The following is a 27,971-nucleotide window of genomic DNA, read 5'->3' as shown; positions in this document are numbered from 1 at the left end:
TAATTGAAGATATACCTGGACTCCTGACGACGACGAGAAAGTTTTGTTCTGTCTACGCCTCCGAAAAACTCAAGCCTTGGTGTAGATTGTATCCAGAAATTGATGCTACAGACAGCGACGACGAAACTCAAATCGAGGACGATTTGCTGTCAGGATTGGCCGAGTTGTCACGCACGGCAACCCCTACTTAAAATCCATGTATGGCATCCCTAGCACCCTTCGCCCTTTTCTAATGTTCGATGCTGTAAGCGAAGGAGAGAAGAAGAAGTTAGTCTGTAAAAGTCCGTCGAGAGATTCGGTAACCATCGCACACAAGATGCTCAAGCACCACGGTCGTCGTTAAATAAACTATTTACTTTTGTGTTTTTAATATTCTTAATTTGTTTTTTTAATATTCAATAAATATTATTTCTTTTTAAACTGTAACAAAAGTCTTTTCGTGAGGAAGGCCTACAAACATTCGACATCCAGACTGTCTTTGACACATATTTTGAAGAGCTTTTACATAAGATTAGATAAAGTGTTTTTCTAAGATGATTACATAAAAATCTAGTAAGGGCATCAAAATCTAGAAAATCGTCGATCGAGTTTATTTTTCAATTTTTTTTGCCCGCTTTTTGATCAGAAACGTCAGTTTTTATACCCTCCACCATAGTATATTAAGTTTGTCATTCCGTTTGTAACTTCTCGATCAGCGTGCAATTCTACATCGATATAGCCATGTCCGTCCGTCTGTGGAAATCACTCTAGCGTCCGAACGGATTGGCGTAGGTGGATGAAATTTTGGAAAAATCTATTATTTGTACGTAGGACTTTTGGTATTGAAAGCGGGCTATGAATGTATTAGTCCCATTTGACAACAGAATCGGTTGTAACTTTGTATTTTGTGTTTCCAGAGGCTAAGAAATATTTCTACCATAAAATGTTTATATAGGTCCATGTTTTGATATAGCCCCCATAGGACGATATCTCCCGATTTTCGGTATTTTGAATATTTTGGCCTCATTATCACACCGAGATGGCTGAAATTTGGTATTTAGTCCTCGTTGGGGGTATAGAACTTTCCCCCAGAAATTTGTAGGTATAGGTCCACGCCATCATATAGCCCCCACAGAACGGTTCCTTCCGATTTTCGGTATTTTGAAGCTTGTGGCCACATTAATCCACCGAAATGGCTGAAATTTGTGGTGGAGGGTATAAAAAGTTCGGCCCGACCGAACTTAACGCTTTTCCTACTTGTTTTTAACTAAAAATTTAAATTTTGACTTTTTCCGTCCATCATTTGAGTAAAATCTAAAACTTATTACAAAATTGATCGATATGGGACTAGATTTGTATGACCTTGATAAGCCCACAAAATATATCACAAACGTTTTATTAGTTTTCGAGCTGGAGTTGGCACCACAAAACGTTTTAATAAAAGCAGGTTTTCCTATACGGCGAAAGTTTTGAATATTCATTCAAAAAAGAAACCAGTATTTATTGCTTTATGAATTAGTTTAATACAATGTAAAAATCTGAACATTGGAAACAATTTTTGAACACTATTCATAAATTGAATGCATTTGTTTTTTCTGTGTACTTATTTAGTATTCTAACAGCTATACCTAACTCTCAGCGCGACGTACAAAAATATACGCTCGACGTATTTCGGTAGTTCTCATAAGAATACATGTGTTCTACTTTTTTCTCCACACATGGGCCTAAAGGGGAGAATAATACTTACACTGAAAGACTTGTATCGGTTATGGAAACAAATGAGAATACACTTAAGAATTTTATTTTCTTTTTGACAATTTATTTATCTTCTTTTTGCAAGTTTTTAGTTTGAAGTAAAATTTGAACATCATTTTAGTAGACTTAACAACAGCCAAATCTCTTAGGTGCACGTCAAATAAATCCTCATAAAGTCCATATCTACATTAGGCAATTTTCGTTGCGGCAATTGTCATATTGATGGAGAGAGAGAGAGCTGAGAAATATGGCACATATGGCATAGGAGGTAACCCGGCAATATCGTTTAATGGCACATCGGTAACTTATTGAGCAGTGTTTTGTGTGTGAATACTTTTCTTAGATTTATAAAAATGCCTACTGATTCAGCCTTGTTGAGATTAAATTATGCTACATTAGTTATGGAAAGAAATTGTAATCATCTACACTGCCTGTGTAACAAGGTCTTGCAAAGGTCGTGGAATTTTGTGTTTTGCCAAATTCTTCTACAGCTGCATGTACACTGTTTAGCATTTTGCATAAAGATTTCTTTCTAATATTCAGTTTGATTTCTTCACAAAGTAACTGAATGTACGCCTTACCTCCATCACCAACTTGAAAGCTAACAGTACCTTCACCTGTACAATACGAAATAAAATTAATATCGGGAAATACGTCGTCCTCTTCTGAATCAGGAACCAGGCATCTCGGTGCATAATCATTCATATCTCCACGACAAGCCTGTACAACTAACCACTTAAGTTTCCTATCCAACTGCTCTATTTTGAATAGAGGATACAGTAATAACCTTTTGACGTCATTTACTTCATTACATTCAAGGACTCCATTAGGGCTATTCGCTGTATCCCGTTCGGAGCTGAGTTTAATTTGACCATCCGCTGTGCCATGACAAAGACAGAAAACAGTAACAAATCTCGCTTCATTAAATTTTTCCAACCATTCTGGGTTTTCAACTGTCGAAAAGATATCGTAAAAAGATAGAAATGCATAGTAAAAATAAAATTAAAAAACAGGTTTTCGCCAATCAAGATCGTAATGTTATGGATGGAGGATACATAAGTGAACCCATCATAGATCAAAATGTCTATTAATTTAGCGACTACTTACATTCTTTGTACATTTTTTCTATTGTGGGACGGTCTTTATTAATCAACGGTACGAACTCAACTTCGAAATGTTCTGAAAAGGCACCGTTTATTGCTCTGATATCTTCTTCTAAACCATCTCGATTTTTATCAAAGCCAACGATAATGATAATACATTTTTTATATGACATTGCTGCTGTTACCTGAAAAAAATTGTAGAAATAATATATATCATACAACAACAAAATATCGCTAGTCTGAAGAAGGTATAACACCATTGAGACATCGATGTACCCTCAAATAAGTAAAATCTTATTGAGAATATATAAACCAATATTGATCATTTCCTTAGGGGAGCTCTTCTACCCATTCAGAATCCGAAATACCAAGTTACAGTTACTACAGTGAACTAATCCTTTAAAATTCACATCTTTAAAAGACTTCACACCTGGACCTATTCTCACAAATTTCAAGGGGAAAGTTTAATATCCCCATTGAAGATAAAAAAAAACAAGTTTCAGCCATTTCGGTGGGATATTGAGGCCCCAACCTTCAAAATATCGAAAATCGGGAGGTACTATGGGGGCTATGAGGGTTATATCTACACGTGGATCTATACTGACAAATTTCAGACCGAAATTTTTATACCCCCAACGAAGACTAAATACCAAATTTCAGCCATTTAGTTGGTATATTGAGGCCACAACCTTCAAAATACCAATATCGGGAGGTACCGTTCTTTGGGGCTATATGAAGACTTGGTGCACTACCGAAAAATTTAAGGTGAAAAGTTTTATACCGCCAATTAAGATTAAATACCAAATTTCAGCTGTTTCGGTGAAATATTCACTGCATATTGAGGCAACAATCTTCAAAATACCGTAAATTGGGAGGTGCCGTTCTATGAGGGATATTTCAACACGTGGACCTAAACTGTTTAATATCAGGTGGAGAGTTTTATACCCACAAGGACAAATTTCTAACTTGCTCACCCTCTTCGGATCAGTCAGCGTAACGTCTGCAAAAGTGAATGAGGTCCTATCTTTCTTTTTTCTAGGGTCAAGAGTGACTTAAATGTTACCCACAATTCACCTATTCCGGCTCCAATGTTGCAACTCTTCAGATGATTTAACCACTTGTTCCGATCATGCTCACCGACCAAACAAGCAGTATCAGCTTCCTGACTATGGGGTTGGCTCGACGAAGCTCAGCGCGCTCATTTGCTAATCCCGTCGCCTCTGCCGGGAAGTTTGGTCTCACTTCGGCTATTCGACTAGCAGGTATATGGCGAGCGGCTGTAGCAGTGATGATGTCTCGAAACGTCCGTTCTGTTAACCGAACATCAGAAGGGTTGGCCATATCTCTGAAGCAGTGATTAGTTAACTCTCTGAAACCAGGCCAATTAGCTTTCCCACGATTGATGATTGTGCGGCGTTCAGAGGTGATGAAGTCGGACTATGGAGACAATTATGGGGCGCAGTAAAGATCCACCCATGGCGCAATATGCAAGGTGGAACACTAAGGCCAGCTGTTTTCACCCAATTTGTCAAATTCATCGTTATCGTGAATTATTATAATTTTGAGAACTTGAAGAACTTTTAATCAAACTAATCTTCTTGTTGTTGTTTCTGTTTCACCACGTATATTGCATTATGATCTGATACAAGAGAAACATGGGGTTGCCAGATGACATCAATTTTCAGACCAAGTGACACGATGGTTATATCTGGCGAACTTTACACTCCCCGCTAATTCTGGTAAGGGCGCCCTCATTAACAGTGCAAAACGTAGAGCTATCTATCTGCTCGGTCAGCGCTATAGCCTGGAGAACAGCTATTTATTGGCTGGAAGTATACGTTCAGCAACGCTACCTCGGCAGTTCCACACCTGACTGCTAGGCCCAAACATTCCATGTATGGGTAATTAGGACCAGGCTCAAGCGAGATATGTCTGTATGGAACAGACTGGTGCAATAGGAAAGCTAATCCCCCCACATCCACTTCTGGTGCGATCCTTCCTCAGTACGTTGTAAGCTGCAGTTGTTGTTTAGCTTGGTTTAAAAAACCGGTACCTCCCGATTTTGGGTATTTTTAAGGTTTTAGCTAAATTTTGGCATTTATATTTCGTTGTGGCTTCAAAACAGAAAATGTTCAGTAAAGATCCACCCTTTGCTATTAAGTCTTCTTGGGTGGGTAAAGATCGGCGGCTTCATATGAGACGCTCAGCACCAAAACGGCCTAACCCACATATTAAAAAAACAAAGTGACTATAAAGATCTATCCGGAACCCTTTAAAAATATTAAAAACTCTCCATTGCATTGTGTAACACTAGGCTATATTACCTGCTAGAGCTATGCAATATGGAGTTTTTTAGTATTTCTCTCAAAAGGTTCGTGTTAGATCTTCATAGTCACTTTGATTTTAACATGAAGTTTAGGCCGTTTTGGCGCTGAGCGGCTCATATCACTCCCATATAATGGTACCCCCCGATTTTCGGAATTATGAAAGCTTTAGCCACCGAAATGAAAAGTTTGATGTTTGGTCTTCGCTAGGGGTACATACGCGTATAAGTGTACCACCATATTATGTTTTTTTGGAGATTTTAGTCAAATTTTTCTACCGAATAGGTTCTTAATTGGAATTCTGTGTTCTCAGAAAATAGATAACTTACTCGCAAAAAAGCATCCATATGTTTGTAATTTTTTTTTAATATGATAATTTTTATGAAAACAGAGCTATAAATTTATTTTTTATATTTCTTTATATTATTTGCTCTGTTCCAGAACTGCAAGCATCTAGTCATTTCTCTAATTTGTTTTCGATTACTTAAAGGAAGATTTGTTGTCGTATTAAAACAAGAGCATTAATTTATTGGATAGAGAATATTTAAGAATACATATTTAACATAAAACCAAAATATATTTTAATTTGTTCTATCATTTAAGGGTAGATGGGCTTTAGAGCCAAGACAAAATTCATATTCGAACACCTTAAGGCACTATATTTTTTCTGTGTTTGAAGGATTTTTCTAGTCATTTTTTTATTTTTTTTAAATTTTCTATAACAAATGTGCTACTTTTCAGATAAAAATCATTATTGTGGAGTTTTTGGAAAAGATAATAACCACATTTCATTACTTACCTAAAAAATCACTACTACTCCGACAACATTACGACTTTAATTTATTTTTAACTAGCAAAATGCCCGCTACTTCGTATGCGGAAAATGAAGAATATACAAATAAACAATACTTAATATGAAAAAAAAAATTATGTATCAACACCTATTTTAAATGATTTTTAATTTAATTTAATATTGTTCGTACACCTTTAGTTCCAATTTCTAAAAAAGAAAACCTTGTCGCATACAACGGTGCGGGTAGTTGTATCCACTTTTTCCAACCGAAGTAGTTGTAATTTCGGAATTTGTGATATCAAAATGTATTTCCGCATTTCCAACAACAGCTCAATACCTTGGCTCTCAGTGACCTCCATACCTAATTTCGCATATAAAAAATCTCATTATCTAAAAACTAACACTGAACCTAAACAAAAATGCAAAATTCCAGCTATATCACTTTATGCAACAACAAAACGGTACCAAATTTAGTACTAATAATAGGTAATAGTTTCAAAACTTACATCCCTATTTAAAAAACTACAGTATGCAAAGTTCATATTCGTACAAACTTCAAAAATGAATAAAATCGTTATTAATTCCATATTTTATATGCAAATATGATACAATTGATGGGGATTACTACAACGAAAAAAGATTTAAAAATAAGAAAATAACTTTTTAATTTATTCCGTCATTTAGGTATAGATGGCGCCTGTGTGGGTGGCAAAGTTCGTATTCGTACACCTAGAAGCACTATATATTTGTGGTATTTAAGGATTTTTAAAGCAAAATACCACCAATTTTTGTTGTTCTCTTCTTTTAGAATGCCTCTGCTGTAGAAAAATGTAAAAATACCGATAACTTAATTAAACATTTTGCATTAATAAAAAGTCGGACGAACATCCGAAATACTTAAGAAAGATGTCATAGAAACGATTAATTATGACAATTTTTTCTCGAATTTTCAACGGAAATAGCTAGCAGGAGTCCTTCTGCAATAAATTCAAGGTCTTATATGAAAATAAATGTTGTCAGCGTTCGGAAATGCAACCAAACGTAATCCGGGTTAAGGCAACGCAAAGACATGTTTTGGTTTCTACGTCGTAAAAATCGCAATTTCTGTCTTATATTTGGCGGAAAATGTATTGAAGTTTTAGACTAGGGTTTCGAAAATTATTTTATATCGAAAGCTGTGAGAAATTATGAGGAACAATTAAACTGTAGAAGTCTTTATACTGTCTCCGTTCGACTGAAATTTTACGCTTACTATCACGAGGGTTATGATTGATAAAATTGGAAAAACAATGATATGTATTTGTAGAAAATTATATTTCTTTACCAAACGCTCCTACATGAATGCAGAAATGTCAAAAGATTTAAGTAAATTTGCCAAGAAAGAACGTGGGGTAACCTATTGAAGAAATTCATTATTTTCGGGGAAATTTTCGCCTTTAACTATCTATTTTTTCTCGTAATTTCCGATATGTCTTGACATAACAAGATTTTCAAAACCCTATTCTTATACTTCAATACATTTTATACCAAATATAAAACAGAACAGAACGACATAGAAACCAAAAATGACTTTACGTTACCTTAGACGGGATTACATTTCGTTGCATTTACGAACGCTGACAACATTTATTTTCCTAGAAGACCTCAAATATTATTGCAAAAGGACTGCTATTAGCTGTTTTCGTCCAAAATTCAAGAATAAAATACCGTAGTTAATCGCATCTATCACATTTTTCTTAAGTATTTCGGATTTTCGTCCGACTTTTTATTCATGCAAAATATTTCATTAAATTATCATTATTTTTACATTTTTCTACAGCAAAGGCACTCTATAAGAAGAAAACAACAAAAATTGGTGGTATTTTGCTTTGAAAATCCTTAAATACCACAAATATATAGTGCTTCTAGGTGTACGAATACGAACTTTGCCACCCACACATGCGACATCTATACCTAAATGATGGAATAACTTAAAAATTTGTTTTGTTATTTTTAAATCCTTCTTTGTTATAGTAATCCCCATCAATAGCATCATATTTTCATATAAAATATGGAATTAATAACGATTTTATTCATTTTTGAGGTTTGTACGAATATGAACTTTGCATACTGTATATCGCAACAGCGATACCTATTTAATGATCCTTATCTCCATTCTATACCCCAACCGCTATCCTAATGCCGAATTTCACAATTTCAGTTCTACCTTTTATGGTACGTATATCCACAATGACATCCATATCTCAAACCTACACACCAACAGCAACTATAGTACCAAATTTCTGAATTCCGTATACAAAATTTAGTACCATTTAGTACTTTTCATACGAAAGTACAAATTTCAATGACTAACTCAATCCTCCACTCCGGTAGTAATCTTAGTTCTATATTTCAGGACTTTAGCTCGATGCGTTAACCAAATCCAAATTTTATCACGTTAAGTATAATTTAGTACTTTTGGTACACATAAGAACGAATTTCAAAGGTTACTTAAATCCTCCACTCCAACAGTAATCTTAATTCCAAGTTTCAGTACCATTTAGTACTTTTTTGTTACCTAATATTAGATATTTCCAATATCATTTCAGCCATCAACGATCCTCATACCAAATTTCAGAATTTGTACGCATTAAAAACTACTTATATGATCGTTCATCGTACCAAATTTAGTACTTTTCATACACGTGGGTATAACCTCAAAAAATTACTTTCTTATATCAACCATTTGTACCAACCGCGATTCTCATTTCCAGCTATATCAGTTCCCCCAAACTAAATTATAGTACTTTTCAAATACATAAGAACGAATTTCCGAAACCTCCTCCTAAAATTCCAAAACTTCCTGCTAACCGCTTTACACAATAACAAATTATATCAAATTCTATACCACTTACTACCTTTTATAGTATGCATTTCCAAAACCATCTCCATATCTTAACCCCACATACCAACAGTGACTCTAAAAACAAAGTTTAAAATTCCACCCGTGCCTACACCCGATACAACATTTAGACATCTTTAGTACTCTTCGTAAATATACAAATGTTACACACCAATACTCACCCTAACTCAAAAAATACAGATTCCATCTCCGTCCCCACACCCAACAACAAATTGAGTACCATTTAGTAATTTTCGTAAACTTATCGTACGTATTTTGGAAACCACATGTCTCAACCCTACACTGACAATTATACAAAATAACAACATTAATATTGATTTCACATTTCAGAATTCAAGCAGTATCTGTTCGTCCATTATCAAATTGTACGAAACATAGTTCCATTTAGTATTCTTCGTACCCATAAGTAAGATTTTCCAAAAGTACCTCAATTCTTCACTTTTACAGTAACTTTAATTCCAAATTTCAGAACTCCAGCTCTCTCCGTTCAACCATATCTAAATTGTACGAAATTTAATACTTATCATAACGATAAGTACGAATTTTACAAAACTCCCTCAATCCTACAACTCAACAGTAATCTTAATTCCAAATTTCATCATTTCATCCAAATCCAAAGTGTACCAAATTCAGTACCATTTAGTACTTTTTTACCCATAAGTATGAATTTCCAAAACTTCCTCAATCCTACAGTCCAACAGTAATCTTAATTCCAAATTTCAGGATTCCAGCTCTATCCGTTCACCCAAATCGAAATAGTATGAAATTAAGTACCATTTAAACCTTTCCGTACCCATAAGTACTAATTTCCAAAACTACTTTAATCCCACACTCCAACATTAATCTTAATTCCAAATTTCAGGATTCCAGCTCTATTCGTTCACCAAATACAAATTGTACCAAATTTAGTACCATTTTTTTCTTTCAGTACCCATAAGTACGAATTTCCAAAACTACCTCAATCCTATACTCCAACAGTAATGTTAATTCCAAATTTCAAGATTCCAGTTCTATCCGTTCACCCAAATACAAATTGTAACAAATTTAGTACTATTTTGTACTTTTCGTACCCATAATCACTAATTTCCAAATCTTCTTCAATCCCACACTCCAACTGTAAACTTATCTCCAAATTTCAGGTTTCCAGACCTATACGTTCAATCAATTCCAAATTGTACCAAATTTAGTACTTTTCGTACACATATGTACAAATTTCTTAACCTATCCCATATCTCAATCCTACACTGCAACAGTAATCTTAATCCCAAATTTCTGTTCACCAGCTATTTCCGTTAACTTAAATCCAAGTTATACTAAATACAGTACCAATTAGTACTTTTCGTTCACATCATTTACGAATCTCCAAACCTATCTCAATCCTACACTCCAACAGTAATCTTAATTCTATCCGTTCACCCAAATCAAAGTTGTACTAAATTTAGCACCATTTAGTACTTTTCGTAGACAAAGTACGAATTTCCAAAACTACCCCCATATCTCAATGCTATACTCCGTCTTAATTCCAAATTGCAGGTTTCCAGCTCTATCCTTTCACCCAAATCCAAATTGTACTAAATTTAGTATCATTTAGTACTTTTCGTACACTTGAGTACGAATTTCCTAAGCCACTTCCTTTTATAAACACCACTTCCCAATCTTCATTTACATACCAAATTCCAAATTTCCAGCTAAATCCCTTCAAAATATACAACTTGTTCTAAATTTTGTAACTTTTAGTACCCATAAGTACGAATTTCCAAAACAACATCAATCCTACACTTCAACAGTAATCTTAATTCCAAATGTCAGGATTCCAGCTCTATGCTTTCACCCAAATCGAAATTGTACGAAATTTAGTACCATTTAAAACTTTCCGTACCCATAAGTACTAATTTCTAAAACCACTTCAATCCTACACTCCAACAGTAATCTTAATGCCAAATTTCAGGATTCCAGCTCTATTCGTCCACCAAATACAAATTGTACCAAATTTAGTACTATTTAGTACTTTTCGTACCCATAATTACGAATTTCCAAATCTTCTTCAATCCCACACTCCAACTGTAACCTTAACTCCAAATTTCAGGTTTCCAGACCTATCCGTTCAATCAATTACAAATTCTACCAAATTTAGTACCATTTAGTACTCTTCGTACACATAAGTACAAATTTCCAAAACTACCCCATATCTCAATCCTACACTGCAACAGTAATCTTAATCCTAAATTTCAGGTTTCCAGCTATTTCCGTTAACCCAAATCCAAGTAGTACTAAATACAGTACCTTTTAGTACTTTTCGTTCACATAATTTACGAATTTCCAAACCTATCTCAATCCTACACGCCAACGGTAATCTTAATTCCAAATTTCAGTTTTCGAATTCTATCCGTTCACCCAAATCCAAGTTGTACTAAATTTAGTACCATTTAGTACTTTTCGTACACATAAGTACGAATTTCCAAAACTACCCCCATATCTCAATCCTATACTCCGTCAGTAATCTTAATTCCAAATTTCAGGTTTCCAGCTCTATCCTTTCACCCCAATCCAAATTGTACTAAATTTAGTACCATTTAGTACTTTTCGTACACATGAGTACGAATATCCTAAACCATTTTCTTTTATAACACCACTTCCCAACCTTCATTTACATACCAAATTCCAAGTTTCTAACTAAATCCGTTCATAATATACAACTGGTACTAAATTTTGTAACTTTTAGTACTTTTTGTACACTTAGTGGTGGAATTTCGAAAAACCCTTTGGTACATCTTTCTAACGCTCCATCAGTTATGCTCATTCCAAATTTCAGAATTCTAGCTTTTCCCGTTTGCCTAATACAAAGGGTACCATATTTAGTACCTTTTTGTACTTTTTGTACCCTTCTAGGTCGAATTTCCAAAAACCCAGCCTTATCTCACCCCTACACACCAACAGCAACCCACAGTCAAAATTTCAGCTTTCTAGCTTCAGCGGTTTCGTCTGGGCGATGATATGCCAGTCAGTCACTCACTCACTCACTCAGTCATCACTAAGCTCTTTTATATATATAGATAAGGACGACGTATTTTGTCATTGAACAACTAAGATTAGCTATTTTTAGCACTATCCATCCAAATTGGCCATTGCTGTTCATTTCTTGAACAATATTGCTTAGTTTTGTAAAAAATACTACCTTTTTTTATTCAATTCAATTCTTAAAAAATATCCAACGTTAAATTTACTAAATTTTAAGTTGCTGAGGCCTCGCAAGGATATTCAAGTACAAAAAGTCGCATTTTACATAGAAAAAAAATCCTTAAAAAAAATCAAAAATGCAGTGCCTTATACCCTAGACAGACAGCAGCGTTAATTTGCATTAACTACCTTAATTCATGCATTATCCACATTCCTAATGCACAAAATCAAACTGAATTTAAAAAGCATTTAGGTATTTCAATATGGCAATACCGTAAAAGAGAACCTATATGAGGGAAAGGTGCTCTGAGACCACTGTTGGGCAGAAATGCTCGGCCTCATACACAAAAGCATTGATGGGCAGAAATGCTCTCCCTCACACACAAAAGTGTAAAAAATACATGAGTCTCTCGCAATTTGCCCATCAGTGCACAAAAGTGTAAAAAATACATGAGTCTCTCGCAATTTGCCCACCATTGTCTGAGACACAAGAAAAACAAAATATTACAGTGCAAACATGGCACAATTACCAGGTAGATGCATCAGCCTACAACTACAACAATAACCAGTTCAGTACTGTGAAATGTTAAAAATGATTTCCAAAAATAAAGCAATTCATACAATTTCTTCAATAAAATTTTGTTAGGCAGTTATTAATAAATAGTTATATAGTTTAATAAATAGTTATATATAAATATTAAAAATTCAAAAATTTTCTTTTAAATTGTTGTTTTCTAATTTTCTGTTTCCAATTACAACAACTTTTTTGACAGCTCACAGTACATGGTTGTGTATGATTGTGCCCTGGGGCAAACAACAAAACGGCAATCAGCTGTTTCGTAAATGCAGAAACTGTCGTCTGTCAGGTTAAAATTAAATCAGAATTCGGCATTGTGCAGTGCATTGTTTTTCAATTAGTGAGTGGAGAGAGAAACTCTCTTTGCTTGCTCGGGAGTAAAGACGTGCCGAATTCTGAATTAAATACAGTTCTTAATGCAAATTAACGCTGCCGTCTGTCTAAGTCTTAGACTCTAAGTCAGCCATCGGCACACAACAAAAAGAATTTGAGCAAACATTGTTGTCAGTGAATGGTTTTTCAATTAGTGAGTGGAGAGAGAAACTCTTTTGCTTGCTCACGAGTAAAGAGCAGCAGAATGCTGGTCTCGGCCAACTGTTCTGAGGCAAAAATCGCTACAGCTACATAAGCACCATAGGTTTGTAGCGATGTTTACCTTGAAACAGTCGGCATTCCTGCTTAAACATTGTTTTTTTACGTTAAAAATCACCACATGTAGCGGGAAAAACACCAACTTGGCACCCCTGGGTCTAGGGTAGGGATGCACTAAACAATATATGCGACTGTAGTGGTAAGAGTACCAAATTTACTCTCCCATTGAGCACAAAATTTAAACATGTTATTTTTAATAGATTTTCGTTATTTGTTTGATATGGTCATATTAAAGATGTCATTTTAAAAAACAAACAATAAATTACAAGTGTTAATTCTAATCTACAAACACTATTTAAGTAAAATATAAAGAAAACAGTTCGTACGTCCGTGCTTGTGTACATTCGTTGATGTCTCACCAACGACTGAGCGAAGAGAATAAAAAAACAAACGAAATGAAATTTACGCTAGAGCAGGGCTGCTCATTTCTTCACGGTAGCGTAAATTGAGTGTAAGCTTCAGTCGTTGTTTGGCCTGCAACCATAGATGGGCAAAATGAAATTGAGAGTATGAGTGAGAGAGAGATTGAAAATGCACTGAAAGAAATTAAGTGCAAGCATTTTGTGGTCGCTGTTTTAATGATCTGTAAACATGTACATAATATTGTATGCTTTGTGCATTTAAAAATTAAATAAGAACATAATATTATTGTTTCAAACACATGTTTATATTGTATAGGAAAAATTAAAAAAAAAAATTAAACAATTATATTTTTTTTTCATCATAATATCATTTTTCCATAACATTATGCTTATTTAATTTATGATAATATGCGCAAAATGTTATTTTTTAAAACGTGTAACACTTTTTATAAAATAACAAAAATTTATTATGTTGTTATATACATTTTTAACAACATAATTAATTTCCTGAAAAATAATTGTAGATTTCGTTGTGTGTACACAAGAAAATCTCGCGCACACCCCATACGTGTGTTCATTCTTGGGCTTCTCAGCAGCAACTGATTCGAAGAGCGTAAGAATGCGAGAGGGTTGACAATCAACGCTAGCGTATATGAAAGCCCACCATTGCCTGCAACGGAAAACACATTTTCAATGTGAGCATCCCTGCGCTAGAGTACTGTTTTGTGCATCCCTAGTTAACAATCAACGCTGACGTGTGTGAAAGCCAGCCAAGATCACTCATATACGTTAACGTGACTGCAACAACAACATATGTTCTCTTTATTCTCAATGTTTCGTTGTTTAGCAAAGGAAAGACTCGCTCAGAGAGACTAATGTACAACATATTTTGAGCACCACCGGTGAAAGCCCACCATTGCTCTAGGGCAGGGTCAGGCACCATACTTTTCTATTGCATACTTTACGGAGTGTCATTGTGTGAGTGCATGCTTTTTCAATTGGTTGAATTGTGTGTGTGGAGAGAGCAACAATAAATGAGCGCACACGGGCGGCTAATCGCCTGACGCTGCTCTAGGGCATTGGTGCTCACGACTTTACGCTACCGTAAATGCAAGATTCTCTTAAGTGTTGTTAACCCTACAAGTTGTAGGCTACAACACATCGAAGTTTTTGGTAATATTTGAATTAATTCATCTCAGATTTTTTTAGAATTACAATTATGTTTAGACCAATGTTGAGCAAAACCGATTTTAAGAGAATATAAGAGAATTTGACATTAGTCGTTTTTCACGGTTTTTCTAAATTGTTTTTTAATTGTGAAAACACAGTTTTAATCTAAAATCGTGGATGAAAGTATTTATTAAATAATAATTACAAAAAATACTTAAACGTCTGAGTTTTGTTGAATTAATAAAAGTAAGAGTATTTTACAGCCGCCACCAGTGGATGCCCGTGCACACCATTGGTTTAGACCAGCCAAGATCACCCATATACGCAACAACAACATATGTTCTCTTTATTCTCATCTGTCGTGGTTTAGCAAAGGAAAGACTCGCTCAGAGAGACTTATGCTCAAAATATTTTGAGCACCACCGGTTTAGACTTATCGTAAATACAATTGTGAGTAGCCCTGCTCTAGGGTATTAAGGTGTTCGAAAATGAAATTTGCGTCGACTCTGAGCGCCATCTGTCCTTAAATGATGGAACTAGTTAAAATATATATTTGTTTCATGTATGTTATTCTTAAATATTCTCTATCTAATAAATTAATGCTCTTGTTTCTGCCATAGCTGCTATAAATAACTATTTTACAAATTTTTGGCACATTGTAAGTGGACAAAACTAAAGCACCCCCAATTTAAATTTGACAAAAAAAAAAACAGTAAGAAAAGGATCAAAGTCGGGCGGGGCCGACTATATAGTACCCTACACCACTGTGAATATGTAAAATATATATGGGAGCTCAATCCAAATAAGAACAGATTTCGATATAATTTTTCACATTTATTTGTAGACCAAATTCCGTCACATAGTCCAAATTTCATCAACATTTTGCATATATAGCGTGTTTCGTGCATAAAATACCTCAAATCGGTCGAAAATAAATATGGGAGCTACATCCAAATCTGAACCGATTTCAATATAATTTGGCACAGTTATTTCTAGACTAACCACCGTCACACATTCCAAATTTCATTGAAATCGGACATATATAGCGTATTTCGTGCAGCAAATGCCTTAAATCGGGCGAAAATATATATGGGGGCTATATCCAAATCTGAACCGACTTTTACCAAAATAAATAACGTTCGTCCTTTGGTCAAAAAACTATCTTCCCCAATTTTCAGCGAATCGGACAATAAATGCGACCTGTACTTTGTTTAAAAAAAATACATTGACAGACTGACATGCGTAAATCGACTCCGAAAGTGATTCTCTGTAATAATACCCCTTTCCACAAGGTGGTGTAGGGTATAAATAGTGAAATCAATAGGTCTGTCTGGTTACGCTAAAACTTGTAACAATTTGTACCAATTTTTGCTGGAAATCGTCTGTTAACACAAGAAACCATCAAAAGAGAGCGAATCGAGAGAGATATTTTCACAGTTCTTTTAGTAAGAGATTGCAAATTCTCGCTGGACAAATTTCTTCTAGCATGCACTTGCAAACTCTTCTTCTTCCTGAAAACAGTCAGCTGTTTTTAATTGTTCGGTGAATTATGTTTGTGAAAATGAACAACAATTTTATTGTGGAAATAGCAAGTTTAATTGTACTGGTTTTTTTCGGAACAAAGTTGAAAAATTCCTTTTTTGGTCATTTATTTTAAACTAGCAAATGCCCGCTACTTCGTATGCGGAAAGGGAACAAAATATGTATAAACAATATTTAATACGGGAATGGTGAATACTGGAGATTCTGTTGTACTAAGACATATTTTTATTAACAATATTTTTTTCGATTGTAGTCAGAATTTACAAAAAAAAAAAAAATCTGAAGTATCGCATCCCTACACAACTACCATATTTTTTATTTCGAATTTCCAAAACTACGTATCATATTGCAAATTTCAGATTTGACTCCTGGTTTTAACCCTTCACTAACACAGCATTCCCTTCCAGTACGAATTTCCAAGCACTAAACTTTATCGCACGCCTTCACAACAACAATCACGCACATTTACAATGCACGGTTCTAGCTTTAGTGGTTTCGCCCAGAACCCGAATAGGTCCGTTAAATTTTCGGCATTCAAAATGGCCATAAAAATCCAAAATGAACATAAAAATCCACGTTTTCGCATATCCCCATATAACGGTACCTCTCGACTTAGTGTATTTTAAAAGAGTACTTCCTTATATTCAACATATATCCTAACCCCAATTCACTTTTCCAGCTTTATCTGTTCTCCTGAAACCCATTATAGTACTTTTTGTATAAATAAGTACGAATTTTCAAAACCTCCTCCGTACCTCCACCCTAAACACCAATTGCTAATCTAGTACCGAATTTCAAAATTCCAGTTCTACCCTTTACAAAGTCACAAATTGTACAAAATTCTCTACCATATAGCAAATACCAAAACGTACCAAATTTTGTACCATTTAGCACTTTTCGTACACGATTTTCCAAAATGTACTTTCATATCTCAGCTCTATCCGTTCACCAACCCCAATTTATAGCCAATGTAGTTCCATTTAGCACTTTTCCATAAGTATGAATTTACAAAATTACCTCAATTCTCACTCCAACAGTAATCTGTTCACGCAAATACAGCGTATTCCGTACCAGTTAGTACTGCTTCGTTCACATTAGTACCATTTTCCAAAGCTTCCTCCATATCTCAACTCTATATTCTAACAGTAATCTTAATTCCAAATTTCAGGATTCCAGCACTTCAAATCCAAGTCAGACTAAACTCACTACCATTTAGGACTTTTCGACCTTTGGTACATCTTTCTTACTCTTAATCAGTGACCCCCATTCCAAATTTCTGGATTCCGGCCCTATTCGTTAACCCATATCTAAGTTGTACTATATTTAGTACTTTTCGTATAAGTTTACTTCAAATTCCAAAAACCTTTCATTTTTACTCTTCAACAGTGATTATCATTCCAAATTTCAGGATTCCAGATCTATCCGTTCACCCAAATCCAAATTGTACTAAATTTAGTATCATTTAGCACTTTTCGTGCACTTATAGCTCGAATTTCTAAAAACCTTTCTTTTTTACTCTCCATCAGTGACCCTCATTACAAATTCCAGGATTCCAGCTCTATCCGTTCACCCAAATCCAAATTGTACTAAATTAAGTACCATTTATTACTTTTCGTACACTTATATCTAATTCCAAAAACCTTTCATTTTTTCTCTTCATTAGTGATCCTCATTCCAAATTTCAGGATTCCAGCTCTATCCGTTCACCCAAATCCAAATTGTACTAAATTTAGTACCATTTAGTACTTTTACCCTTATAGTTCGAATTTACAAAAACCTTTCATTGTTACTCTTCATCGGTAACCCCCATTCCAAATGTCTGTATTCCAGCTCAATCCGTTCACCCAAATCCAAATTGTACTAAATTTAGTACCATTTAGTAATTTTCGTACACATAAGTACGAATTTCTAAAATCACCCTCATGTCTAACTCCTACACTTCAACAGTAATCTTAATTCCAAATTTCAGGATTCCAGTTCTATCCGTTCACCCAAATATAATTTGTACTAAATTTAGTATCATTTAGTACTTTTCGTACACATTAGTACGACTTTCCAAAAACTTTTAATTACATCAACACCACTTCCCAACCTTGATTTCCATACCAAATTCCATGATTCTAGCTATATCCGTTCAAAATATACAATTGGTACTAAATTTTGTAAATTTTAGTACTTTTCGTACACTTAGAGGTCGTATTTCCAAAAACCCTTTGGTACAACTTTCTAGCTCTCCATCAGTTACCCTCATTCCAAATTTCAGAATTCTAGCTCTTCCCGTTTGCCTAATACAAAGGGTACCATATTTAGTACCTTTTAGTAATTTTCGTACACTTCTAGGTCGAATTTCCAAAAACCCAGCCTTATCTCACCCCTACACACCAACAGCAACCTACACCCAAAATTTCAACTTTCTAGCTTCAGCGGTTTCGTCTGGGCGGTGATGAATCAGTCAGTCAGTCAGTCAGTGAATAGATAAAAACAAAATTTTTGCTTCGTTTGGTTCCTTTATTGGCCGACAAATTGTTCTGTTTTGGCAAGCCAGACAGACCTAATATTAGCTGTGTCTTTTTACGTGATAATTTGTAATAATTATTACTAATGTTGCAGATTTTGACAGTTGTATAAAGGAAAAGTTGCTGAAAAAAATGTTTCGGCAACATTTAGTAAGTAAAAAGACACCCCTATTTTGTTTGTTTTTAATCGTCTTAAATCCTCGTATACAACCCTGTTTGTTGCAACATGTTGCTAGAAAAGGTTGCAAGTATTTCCACACAACTTTTGCTAAACATCAAATGCGATTTGCAAACAAAACAAGAAAAACGGAAAATAAAAGAAGGAAATCGAAAATAATTAAAATAAAAATTTTGTAGTATTTGTTTTAATTTTCGATATTTGTTTAGACATATGCAAACGTCTATAGTGGTTATGGCAAAATAATGCGATGTACTTTTTTGTTACGTAAACTTTTTTACGATGTACTTTTTTGTTATCTAAATGCCGAATGATTTGAATTGGATTTATTAAATCCAGTGGAGTATTTATGAATAGTCTAAATCAGGCATAAGATATTCTGCTTCTCCAAGGTATAAGCCTTAACGTGGAGGAAGAGCTTTGTACTTTCATAAACAAGAGGAAACTAATTGTTCCTATTTACTTCAACAAAGTTCGTGGTGGAGAATAAAAAAGTTCGACCTGGCCGAACTTAAAGCCGTTCTTAGTTGTTATACCCTGCACCATAATATGGAGGATATACAGTACGCAAAACGCATATTCAAACATCCTTCAAAAATGAGTAAAATCGTTATATATAGCAGATAATTAATTTATTGGATAGAGAATATTAAGGAACAATTTACATGAAAAAGAAAAATATATATTAACTAGTTCCATAATTTAAAGTAGATGGCGTTTATAGTCGATGCAAAATTCATCTTCGAGCACTGAAGGCACTACATTTTGAAGGATTTTTCTAGGTAAAGTGTGACTTTTTGTAATTGAATATCCTTGCGGAGGCCTCTGATGTTCAGAAACATAAAGTTTACATTATTTATAATTATTGATGTAGAGTAAATTTTAGAATAGTACTCTAAAATTATAATGAATTTTAAACCACTTAGCGACGGATACGTGTTCATTTTCACACGTATAAATGAGAAATATCCCACAATACGCGCACACTGCCGGTCGCTGCAGCAAATATTTGCCTAATGTGATCTTACCTTAAGATTATCATTTTAGGAATATTCATCCAAAATTTGCCATTACTGTTAATTTCTTGAACAGTATTGCTTAGTTTTGTAGAAAATTTGGTATATTTTTTAATCAGTTAAATTTTTAAAATATTTTCAACGTTAACTTTACTAAAAGGCAAAAGCGAATTTATTCACATTCTTTACAAAATGTTTGTATTAAAATTTCTTTGTTGCAGCATCATCTACCCTTTTTTATTGTCCTACGTGGAAGTGTTGCAACTTTTGGTACTTTTTCAGGCAAAAACAGGGTTGTATATCATGAGTACTGTGATTCCGATGTTGATTTCGCTGAAATCACGAAATGATTCATTCATTTTTGTAGGCGAAATCATTGTAAATTTTATCTGATCACGAAACGCCTCCGAAATCACGAAACGACTCCGAATGTAAACCAAGCATAAGTCCGAATTCACACGTTCAAACATGAATGGAAAAATTTTCTTCTCAATTTCTTTTAAAAATTCCTTGCAATTTAGACACGCAAATAATTTGCGTGTCAATTTTTCTACCCTTTTTATACTTTACTTTTATTTTGCACGTACTTCTGAGTAAAGAAAAGAAAACAACAGAATTTCCGACTACAGTACATATGTGTACTGTATACTTTCGATAGTCGGACTATCGTTTTGATCACTGTAATAAAGCATTGTTTATATCGGACTAATAGCCCGTTTAGACTATACCCATATACGATAATTAAGGGCATTATCTCGATTTAAGTGCTTAACCCTTTCGGCCCCGAACCTTTTTCCTCGCATTAGTAGTTACTTTAAGAACATAGAATTAAAGTATAAGTCAAAACTAAGACATAACATAAATTAGTGGGCGTTACCCCACCTATTTCGGAAGATACAGTACATTTTATCTAAAATTTATTTGCTCATTATTTTGTGCAATTATGTAAATATATATGTTATAATCGTATAGAAGTATACCTCTGACCTTACTTTTGAAGAATCAAAACTAAAGTTTAACATAAAGCTCATACATTTTAATTTAGAAACGATTTAAATAATGTGGACTGTACACATCGATTTTTGACATGCCGTGATTTTCCAGACTTCACACTGAATAATGCATCGTAGTTCTGTTGATCGGGATACAACTGGCACTTTTTTATAATTTTTGCATTCTTAGGACTACAATTAGCCAAAGCAATGTGTTCTTTGAGGAAAAAATTCTGTTAGTTTTAAATAAAACGACGTTAAAATCGAAGTTGCTTATAAGCAACGTTGGGGCCGAAAGGGTTAATCCACCCAAATCCACCCTGATTTACCATACAAAATTAAATCAACTCAAAACTTGGATTTGTTTTAAATCGAAATATGTTGATATACAACACTACTTTTTGCTCCTAAAAATCCAACTATTGCAGTCTGCACCTATATTGGCAACTATGTTCATGTGTCGTCTATTTACTAGGTTTATGACTTTATGACCTTTTTTCTCAAAATGATTTCCAGTAGCGAGAGTCAATGACCTTTTGCCTATTAATGCCAAAAATAACATTCATTCCATTTAATTATTAAAAAAGGTCACGCATAAACCACTTTGACAATGTTTTTTTTTTTGGAAAATCCTATGAAATGAAAAAAAATTTGCTCCAATTTTTTTCCTGTTGCACGAATAAATGACATTTTGCCTATTAATGACTAAAATAATTTTTATTCCACTTAAATATTGAAAAAGGTCCCGCACAAACCACTTTCAATTTATGTGATACATGGAATAAAGCTATATATGATATAATATGACGATAAAATTGGTGAGAAACAAAAGCTTATGTCATTCTGGATATGTCGTGTGGCTTCAACGATTGTTTTCAGTTATTTATGTGCTTAAAGTGGCTCCAAAATTTTTTCCAAAAAGCTCATATATAAAAACTTTAAAAGCTTTTTGTAAGTGAACTTTTTTCTATTGAATCACCTTGTAATTAAGATTTTATCTAATCTTATGCAAAAGCTCATCCAAATATGACATAGGGATATGAGGTTGTTTAGACTAGTCATTTTAAATCGACTCGATTTCTAAATCCAACTTTCAAATCCTAGTTGTTTAGACTAGTCTAAAATGATATAAGATGACAGTCAGCTGATCTTTGTTTACGTATACATACGCGAATTTTCAAAAAGAATTGCTTGAAAATTCAAAATGGAATGGAATACTGCCAAAAATAATCTGACAAATTGCTATTAAATATGTTGTTTAGAATTTATATTAAATTAAAGCAACAACCATTTTATTTTTATTTAATATTTTTTTCTATTTTTCCGCTTCTGTTTGTTTTTGTGTGTTTGTGTTTACAGTTATTTGAAAAATGTAAATAATAGGGTTATGACTTTTTTACAACCCCACATCCCTGTGTCATATTTTGATGAGTTTTTGCATAAGATTAGATAAAATCTTAATTACAAGGTGATTCAATAGAAAAAAGTTCACTTACAAAAAGCTTTTAAAGTTTTTATATATGAGCTTTTTGGAAAAAATTTTGGAGCCACTTTAAGCACATAAATAACTCAAAACAATCGTTAAATCCACAGGACATATCCAGAATGACATAAGCTTTAGTTTCTCACCAATTTTATCGTCATATTATTACATATATATCATCTTATATCATATATAGCTTTATTCCATGTATAACATAAATTGGAAGTGCTTTGTGCGGGACCTTTTTCAATATTTAAATGGAATAAAAATTATTTTAGTCATTAATAGGCAAAATGTCACTTATTCGTGCAACAGGAAAAAAATGTTGGAGCAAATTTTTAATAGGCAAAAGTTCATTCACTCTCGCTACAGGAAATCATTTTTGAGAAAAAAGGTCAAAAAGTCATAACCCTAGTAAATAAACGACACATGAACATAGTTGCCAATTTTCGTACAGACTGCAATAGTTGCATTTTTAGGAGCAAAAAGCAGTGTTGTATATCAAAATATTTCGATTTAACATTTGATTTAAAACAAATCCAAGTTTTGAGTTGATTTAATTTTGTATGGTAAATCGGGTGGATTTCGGTGGATTAAGCACTTAAATCGAGATAATGCCCTTAATCATCGTATAGGGGTATATAGTCCAAACGGGCTATTATGTCTTAAATGATTCGCGACAAATAACCGAAATAACTTGCTTTGGTTTCCGACGTTATAGCCCATTTAAATATGACTTCATTAGCCGGATTTAGCACATTATCAGGTTTTATTTGCTAAATCCAACCAAAATCTACCAGATTTCCCAAACAAAATTAAATCCTCCTATTGAGTGGATTTGTTTTAAATCTGGCATAAATCCTCGTATACAACTCTGTTTTTTGCAACATGTTGCTAGAAAATACAAAAAGTTGCAAGCTGGCGCAAGAAACAAGGTAGATGCAGCGGTGAATTGCTACACTAAAAAAATTATTTAAAATTTAAAATATTGTAAACAAGGCGGAAAAATTAAATTTCTTTTGATGTACAAAGTTGATTTTAATCAACCAAGACTAATATATACGATGTCTAAACGATAAAATAATTCGTTTATTTATTTTAGATGTGCAAACTCTTATTTGCTTTTTAGTTAGCATTAGTGGCATAATGTGCTAACATTTTCAGTATTAAACAATAAATTTGTAATTTGATGTATGTTTTTTTGAGACGAATTCAATTTACGAAAAATTCTTTTGACGTTTCGAATTCGATCAGATGGGATGATGCATCTACCTTGGTAATTGTGCTATGAACAAAAAACAGCTGACTGCCATTTAAACCCTCCAAAATGTGTATCTAAATGCAATGAGATTTGTACTGGATTTATTAAATCCAGTCGATGATTTATGGCTAGTCTAAATGAGCTATTAGTTTGCCAGCTCTAGTGTGTACCAGAGTACGGTTTGAATGGCGATTTCATTGCCTTTGAATGCATTCACAGAAACCATTGTCTATTACCGTCACCTCACATCATTTTAAAACAACACCACACTACACCATTCATCGCAACAGTGTACAGCGACACCCAACACACCTAAAAGGCAGTGTGAATGGTCAACATTGTTGATTGATTGAAACATAAGAGACTTTCTTGTCGATTATTTTATTACTCGTTTTTTCTTTTCTTTAATGCAATGGGAAATGATATGTAATTCATGTTTATTTAAAAAAATATATATATTTATAATATTGTTACTCCCAGCTTATTTGATGTAGGTACAATTTATTATGAAAAGTTGCAATATTTCGACTTACCGACAACCGTTAAAAATTCTAAACCCTTTTGAAATGAAAATCAAAAGATTCGTACTACCCCAAAAATCCTACTCACAGCTTAAATGATGCACCGCATAAACTAGGTACATAAAAGTGATTGGAAGGAAAGATTTGGTTAAATTTTGACCAAAAATGGGGTTGGGCACCATTTTAAGGTGAAATTATGATATAATTCATTCAGACCGAATTGATTTGTCCGCGACATTCCATCATGCGTTAGCGCAGCTTCGGTGACAAGAGGACATTTCGACGCCTCCAAACAATAGTATGCTAAGTCGACTTAGCATGTTTTCAAGTTCTTTACATTTTTATGTTTAACGTCCTTTAACTTAAATTCTGTCAAATTTTGGTAATGATCGGACAATCCGAACAGAAGTTATAAACAAATATTTACTTAGCATAGTACTGAAGGCCAAAGAAATTTCCAAACTTTTAGAGCTTGTCCTACAAAAATCGCTTTTCAGAATTAGCAAACTATTATTTGGAGGTGTCGAAAGTCCTTTACCTTAAATTCTGTCTAATTTTGGTAATGGTCGGTCAATCCGAACAGAAGTTATAAACAAATATTGACTTAGCATAGTACAGAAGTTCAAAAAAAATTTTCAAACTTTGAGAGCTTCTCCTGCAAAACTCTCTTTTTAGACTTAGCATACTATTATTTGGAGGTGTCGATTTTAAAATTTGGTAACATTATTATGAAAAACATCAATTGTTTTTGCATCTTCACTATTAGTTTCCTAGGCTTTTTGGGCGGTTGCGTATCTTTTGACCAGAGTCAGAGAAAAAAGTAAAAAATTGGATATTTTCAAAAGATTTTTGCTATTTTTACCATTAAGAACTGTTCATAGACATTTCGCATGTTCCAGAAAGTTGTTTATTGATGCCTTTCCTACATTATTGTGGTTGATTGTTTTCTTGAATTTTGAACGGTTTAATATCTATGAAGCAGAATCCTAGAAAAGAGGATAAAAATCGCATTTGTTTTGCCATTTTGACCATAAAGATACGTTTCTACAGAGTTCGTATATTCTAGAATGATGTTTATTGAGATCTGAGGTACATTTTTGTTGTTGGTTGTTTGCTTCAAATTTGATCGGTTTGATAGCTGTAGAACAAAACTTGAGAAAAATCTTAAAAGAAATTTGACCATGGCGATTTTGACCTTGCAGATGAAGTTTGATGGGTTATATGTGTTCACAATTTTTGTTCTTTAAGACAAGAGCTACAACTTAGCCTCTGAGACAAATTAAAATTTCCTAAAGGTTTGAAAGATATAGTCCTGACTAAATTACCCTTTTTACATCAAAGCCTCAAACACTTGGAGGCCTATAACCGCGAAAGTTGATGAGATAGAGAAAAACGGCGAGACACGTGTCTTCTCATTTTTGGTGTCCTTTCAAACTGCGGTGTCAGAATATGGTTAATAATTTTCGTGTTGCACAGTGTAATTTATGTAAAACAATTAAAAAAATTAACAAAATATTTTGGCAACGTTTGCCAACACTAATTTTTGATCTGTCTTATAGCCGGGGCTCTTATTTATCAGACTAAATCAAAACTTTTGATAAATGTTTGCGCCATTCGGAAAAATCACTGGTTTTTCTGAAGTAAAATTTAATTAATTTATGTAAAACAATTTTAAAAAATTACAAAAATATTTTGGCAAAGTTTGGCAACACTAATTTTTGGTCTGTCTTATAGCCGGGGCTCTTATTTATCAGACTAAATCAAAACTTTTGATAAATGTTTGCGCCATTCGGAAAAATCACTGGTTTTTCTGAAGTAAAATTTAATTAATTTATGTAAAACAATTTTAAAAAAATTACAAAATTATATATTTTTCCATGCATTGTCTACATTCTGTAGATATTTTTGATTTTTGAAGGTTTGTAAGGACTATGGTACAGGATAATTTGGATTTAATTCAATATGTGTTTTTAGAAATTATGGTGCATCTACAGATGGATGTCGAATGCTATTACTGATATACGCATACATTTTCTCAATACAACAAATAGGAAATTTAAAACTATTTTTTTTTTTGTAAGAGAATAAAAACCGCCATAATTTTGCGCGCATCGGCTAATTTTGTGAACGCAAACATATTTGAAACCGGAATTTTTTCCTTAACCTCCATACTACAAATCGTAGATGGGCTCGCAAAAAGTTTTGTATATTTTTTTTTCGAATGAAATAATAAAGGAAATTTGGTTTTTACCATATAAATCTGAACCGATTTCAATCAAAATTGTAACATTGTCTTCTAAGCTAGTTTTGTTGGTTTGTACCAATTTTCAGCTTGATCGGACCTATACTGCGCTTTTAGTGCATTATTTACCTCATATCCGATGCTAATATATATGGAAGCTATATCCAAATCTGGACCGATTTTCATTATTTTCTACAAAAATAGTCCTTGGACCAAAGATATGATTTGTGCAAAATATTATATCAATCGGATTATAAATGAAGTTTTTAGGAGTTTTAATCAACTTTTAACATACATTACTCCTATGTGCGTCGGTTTTTTGTGAAATATTTGAATTTTGCTATCGGTTATAACGTCGAATCATATGAAGAAGGAAATTGGCTCTTAATAATTTGTTGTATGTATATTTTTTCAAACTCAAACAACAACAAAATACGAAACTTATGCACAACATGTTCGAAAATGGCGGTCTCAAGTCAATTAAGCTTGAATGTTTGCCACCACATGTCACAAGTGTTTTACAACCCATGGACCAAGGTGGAATAAAATCGTTAAAATAGCATTGCGGATAAGCAAATATCCACTATCCTGTCAAGAATAGAAAAGGATCAAAGTACGAAATTAAATGTGTTGCATGCCGTGTTAGTGTTAGATGAATCATGGAAAAATGTAACGTCTTCTGTCATTGATACTTTTCTTCATCTTTCGGGATTGTTAATGGACCTTTAAACGTTTCTGAAGACATTTATCGTCGTTCTAATTTCTCCCAACACGTAGAAGATATTCATTAATTATTTGCCATCGATGACAAAGTTTTCACATCTGCCATATATAATGACGACGACATGATATTGGAAGTTTTAGATGGAGGCAATTCTAATGAACAGAGTGTGAAATGATGTGTCAGAGGCGTGTCTAGCTGTAGAAACTCTTCAAAAATTTTTTTACTCAGAAGATGTTACAAACAAAAATGTGGTTTGGAAACCCTTTTAAAATTCAGATCTGAGTTAAATTTAAATCTTATGTCGGAATTCAAAAGTACAAACTAAAATAACAGACTCTTAGAAATAGAACCATATCCTATTTAAAGGTGATCTGCTGAAGAATGAATTTAATATCGTTATTTTTTATTTTTTTTTGTCATTTATAGAATGAAAAAGTGAAAAATTGAATTGATTTTGTTTATTTACTTAATAAAACAACGTATTTATACCCAAATGTCGCTATACATAATATAATATTACCTCTTTTATAAATATCGATTTCGACTGTATATAACAGATTTATTTACAATCTGTTGCAGTTAAATTAAATCAATAACGTATTTCGACACATTCAATTTCTTTTTAATATTTTCTTTTGTTTGTTGTGTTCATCTGAACGAGCGCTGATAACTGTGTTACTTGGCCGACGATTATTCCGATACT

General features: G+C 33.5%; 1 long non-coding RNA gene across 1 annotated transcript; it reads right to left on the bottom strand.

Annotated features, from left to right (window-relative positions):
• Nucleotides 1-1,776: 1,776 nt before the first annotated feature.
• On the bottom strand, nucleotides 1,777-27,971 carry LOC141400044 (uncharacterized). Its single transcript, XR_012412065.1, has 3 exons — nucleotides 27,789-27,971; nucleotides 2,842-3,022; nucleotides 1,777-2,687 (listed from the first exon to the last, which is right to left on the bottom strand). It is a non-coding gene; the product is annotated as an uncharacterized lncRNA (long non-coding RNA).

The sequence above is a fragment of the Musca autumnalis genome, unplaced genomic scaffold (assembly GCF_047663935.1).
Source record: "Musca autumnalis isolate F117 unplaced genomic scaffold, ASM4766393v1 scaffold_3, whole genome shotgun sequence".
Taxonomy (NCBI): domain Eukaryota; kingdom Metazoa; phylum Arthropoda; class Insecta; order Diptera; family Muscidae; genus Musca; species Musca autumnalis.
This window is presented reverse-complemented; position numbering and strand designations above follow the sequence as displayed.